Genomic DNA, 5,706 nt, shown 5'->3' on the forward strand with positions numbered 1-5,706 from the left:
CTCTGCATATAGAAACATGTTCTCATATCTGCAACGCATACTCCTTTATCACTCAACTTTTTTATACGATAAATTGATTGGAAGCAAAAGAAATTTGAAACCAATAACCAGCTTATAAATATGAAAATTGTATTCAAAACAACACAAGCATACTTGTATAGAGCGAAGGAATAAAACCACACAGTGGTTAAAAAGAGTAATCAAACAGCAATATTGGACAGTTATACATGTTTGTATACCGTTCGACTACGAGAAGAAATTTGAACTCGACTCCGACTACTGCAGTCCGGACATTAAGAAATGCTATGCTTTCCATGTTATCCTTTTCGAATTTTGTGGCATTAGGTTATCATGGCTGTATTACAGTCGTCATTCCGTTTGTAATATCCTGAAATATTGACCTGCAAGCCTATAAGGTTTATATATTCTTGATCGTTTACACGTTCGATCTAACGATGTGTTTCCATGCGGATGTCGAAATCACGATAGCGTCCAAACGAATGGAGAAATTTCCGTCCGTCTGCCGATTATAACTTCCCGAATATTGTGCAAATCGGTTATCTCCGTCCTTCCGATTTACGGTTTTTAGCCCATATAAGGTCCATCAATTAACCAACTTCGCTGAAATTCGGAGCAGTGAGTTGTGTTACACCCTTCGACATCCGTGCCGAGTTTGTTCCTGATCGGAGCAGAGTTAGTTGTTGTTGTAGTAGTAGCAGTGTGTGGTACACTGAGGGGGCATGAAGGAATTCATCGGGTCAATCCGGTACATACAACCGTCTGCCATGGGATTGCAGAGTTTGTTGTAGTTTCTATGGGTTTATAAATGGTGAATTCTTCACCGGATTTTAATGAAAAGTAGTAGCCGGCCGAACTTAAGCGCTTATACTGTTTTTCTTTTATGTATTAGGCATGCTGCATTATATTTCCCCTGAAATTTTGCGCAACGACTTCTCTTATGACCTTCAACATACGTACTATATTTGGCATCGGTCCATAACCTGATATAGCTTCCATATAAACCGATCTTCTGAATTTATTTCTTGATCCCCGATTTGGCTGAAATTTTGCACAGTGACTTCTACTATAATCTCCAACATCCAAACCAAGAATGACATGAATCCGTCCTCATCATTTACCTCAAAAAATTAAATTTTTCTTTGAATAACAAAATAACGCTTGTTTTTGGAAAACCCTATATATCGACCCCCCAATGTAGGGACATGGCTTCATGGAAAGCACATTTATTATCTGATTTCGCAGATACAATGAGTTGTGTAGGCCTTTCGACATCCGCATCGAATATGGTCTAGATCGGACTTTATTTGTATACTGCCACTATATGTACCGACCTCCCGATTTATGATCTTGGACCCATGCAAGATGCATTTATTATCCGATTTTGTTGAAATTTAACACAGGGATTCGAACAGATGAATTTGGGCACAACAAAACACCATTGGCATATGTATTTCACTTTGGTGAGGTCTATCATCAGTACCAAAACGCTGTTCTCTATTTTTGATGTTTAAAAAATTTTTTGTCTGTTGTTACTTTTACATAATAGTAAAGAGGTCATATCTGTAAAATACTCTGTTGGAATAGTAACAAGTAAAAGCGAGTTAAGTTCGGCCGGGCGGAATCTTGGGAACCCAACACCATCTGCTAAAAATTTATACAAAATAAAAATATATGCAAATAAAAAGTTATGCAGCAGCAGTGTGGTCTAGTCAACTTTGTGACACGCAGTGGAATAATATTCAGATCTGTCAGAATGCCACCCTCCGAACTGCGACGGGCTGTCTCCTCAGTTCTCATGTGGACCACCTCCATCAGGAGACAAAGATCCTACCAGTGCGAAGACATAACTACATGCTGTCAAAACAATACCCCACCGCCCATAAGCCTTAAGGTAGATCTACACGATCCAGAGCGTGAGGTTCAGCGCTACAAGAGAGAACCTCTAGATCAAGCGGCATATCAAGCGGGTCTGAACAACATTCATGCAGACACGGTAGCAGACGCGGTAATTGGCTACCGGGTGAATGTAGTCCTTGGAGAACGACCGCCACCCATTGCACCCGAAGAAACCGACCTCCCCCGGCAAACCAGAGTGGTTCTGGCTCAATTACGTTCCGGCAGATGCAGCCACCTCAATTCCCACAGAGCTAGGATTGATGCCGACGTGCAAGATGTATGTCCCGATTGTAACCAGGGACCGCACGATACACGTCACCTGTTTAACTGCCCGGCCAGACCCACTCGACTTAGACCCGGATCCCTGTGGACGCAGCCCATCTTAGTCGCAGAGTTCATGGGTCTTGACACTCAACAGAATCAAGCAGACGAAAGATAGAACACCATAAACTGCTACAACAACAACAACAAAATAAATTAAGTTGAACGGCATAATTTTATTCTAAAGGGTGATTTTTTGAGGTTAGGATTTTCATGCATTAGTATTTGACAGATCACGTGGGATTTCAGACATGGTGTCAAAGAGAAAGATGCTCAGTATGCTTTGACATTTCATCATGAATAGACTTACTAACGAGCAACGCTTGCAAATCATTGAATTTTATTACCAAAATCAGTGTTCGGTTCGAAATGTGTTCAAATTTTGACAAATTTTGTTCAGCGATGAGGCTCATTTCTGGTTGAATGGCTACTCAAATAAGCAAAATTGCCGCATTTGGAGTGAAGAGCAACCAGAAGCCGTTCAAGAACTGCCCATGCATCCCGAAAAATGCACTGTTTGGTGTGGTTTGTACGCTGGTGGAATCATTGGACCGTATTTTTTCAAAGATGCTGTTGGACGCAACGTTACGGTGAATGAACACAATTCGAACCGAACACTGATTTTGGTAATAAAATTCAATGATTTGCAAGCGTTGCTCGTTAGTAAGTCTATTCATGATGAAATGTCAAAGCATACTGAGCATCTTTCTCTTTGACACCATGTCTGAAATCCCACGTGATCTGTCAAATACTAATGCATGAAAATCCTAACCTCAAAAAAATCACCCTTTACATACCAAAATTCTGTCAAACCAGCAAAAATTAAAGCTTCTAGGAATCTAACACGAATGATCAAGAGACCGGTTTATATGGGAGCTTTACCATGTTATAGACTCATTTGGACAGTAATTGGCACAGTTGCTGGAAGTCGTAATAAAACACAACATGCCAAATTTCAGCCAAATCAGACAAAAATTGCGGCTTGAAAGGACTCAAGAAGTAAAATTGGGAGATCGGTTTATGTGGGAGCTGTATCTGTGCAAAATTTCGACGATCAAGACTATATGCACTTTATGGGGTCTCAGACGAATGTTTCGAGGACTGAATGAACGGAATGACTGGATGATTATACCCCCATCCTAAGGAGGTGGGTATAATGAATATACATATCATACATATATACGCCCTTATTGACAAAACTTAATATAGATATAGATAAATACGAATTTCATATTTGAAGACTCTTCTTTTCACTGTGTACTATGTATTTGTTTCATTACAATATTCTAGTTTAAGGACATGCAAAAAGCGTCACATTCCCATACTCAAAGAGGATACGGAAAGACACATAGAAAATTATGCGAACTCATTTATATTTTTGCGCAGCCAGACCAATATCTGGGGGGGGGGGGGGGATAAATTGGTTGGTAAGCAAACATTGATACCCATTCCAAAGAATAAGAAATGATGGCCAGCTAGGCCACTAACCATGCACAGTTTCAGTAGCTCAACACTGTACAAATGCCTTGATTGGTAGCAACGGGAGCTGAAACTAGGTTGTCCTGAAAAAAAGGAATAAAACAAAACAAAAAAAAAATTAAAACTTTTGTAAACAAGTAAGGAAAGGAGGTGCAGACTATACAACATCCTATATCTGCATTATAAATGTAAATTGAGCTATATCACTAGATGGAACCTACACTACATAATTGAAATATTACTATATCCTTATTTTGATATCATGTTTCTTTGGCTGAATTAAAAATTTGCAGTTTTTAATAATGTGTTTTTTGAATAATGGAAAACGATCGGACATCTTCAACAAGTAAAAGTGTGCTAAATTCGGCCGGGCCGAATCTTGGGAGCCCACTACCATGGATTCTGCAAAAAATGTATACAAAATAAATTTAGTTGAAGGGCATAATTTTATTCTACATACCAAACTTCTGTCAAACCAGCGAAAATTAAAGCTTCTAGGAACCGAACAAGAATGATCGAGAGACCGCTTTACATGAGAGCTATATCAGGTTATAGACCTATTTGGCACAGTTGTTGAAAGTCATAACAGAACACAGCATGCAAAATTTCAGCCAAATCTGATAAAAATTGCGGCTTGTAAGGACTCAAGAAGTCAAATCGGGAGTTCGGTTTATATGAGAGCTATATCAGGTTAGAGACCAAATTGGACCGTACTAGTCAGAGTTGTTGGAAGTCATGACAGAACACTACATGCACAATTTCAGTCAAATCGAGTAAAAATTTCTACTTGTAAGGGCTCAAGAAGACAAATCGGAAGATCGGTTTATATGGGAGCTATATCAGGTTATAAACCAATTTGGACCGTACTAGGCGCGGTTATTGGAAGTCATAACAGAACACTACATGCAACAAAGCCAAATCGGACAAAAATTGCGGCTTGTAAGGGCTAAAGAGAGGCTATATTAGGTTATTGACTGATTGGATCGTACTTGGCACAGTTGTTGGAAATTGCGGCTTCCAGGGGATCAATAAGTCAAATCGTGAGGTCGGTTTTACTTACTTACTTACATTAATTGGCTATGACAGAACATTTGTTCCACCAGCCGAATGCGTTCCAAGCTCCTCGATCTTCTGCGCTCATTCTAAGATCTCTGACACCAAGTTTCGAGGTGTCTTCCACTACTTGATCTTTCTAACGGATTTTTGGTCTTCCCAGTTTGCGTGTACCACCGTGTTTGCCTTCAAAAGACTTCTTTGCTGGAGCTTCTTCATCCATTCTGACAACATGACCTAGCCAACGCAGCCGTTGTATTTGAAGCTTGTAACTATGCTATCGTCGTCATACAGTTCATACAGTACGTGATTCATACGTCGCCTATATTCTCTATTAACGCAAACTGGTCCATATATTTTACGAAGAATCTTTCTCTCAAATACTCCAAGCACTGCCTCGGTTTATATGGGAGCTATATCTAAATCTGAACCGATATGGCCCATTGGCAATCCCCAACGACCGCTATCGTGATTTCGAAAGACGGATGGACGGACATGGCTAGATCGACTCAGAGCGCCGAGACGATCCAGAATATATATACTTTATAGGCTCTTAGACGAATATTTCGAGATGTTACAAACGGAATGACTACATTAGTGGTGGGCATAAAAATATATATATATCATATATATAAGTATATATATTGCCCTAGATTAATATTTCCAGGTGTTAGAGACTGAATGAAGTAGCCAGCATGTAAAGGATATTAAAATTAAAATATTCCTAAAATATGTTTACAGTATTCCCACCACCCTTATATAGCAACGCCATATGATCCATTGGTGTATGCATGCCACATATTGAACACATACAAATGAAAACATTGCAGAATTGGTAAGGGACAAAGTAAAACTCAATATTCTTCCATCAGACAAAGTTCAGTCTTAATTTAGAATTCCTGTGATAAGGATCAGCTAATTGTAAAAGTGATATTA

Source organism: Stomoxys calcitrans, chromosome 3 (assembly GCF_963082655.1).
Source record: "Stomoxys calcitrans chromosome 3, idStoCalc2.1, whole genome shotgun sequence".
NCBI lineage: Eukaryota > Metazoa > Arthropoda > Insecta > Diptera > Muscidae > Stomoxys > Stomoxys calcitrans.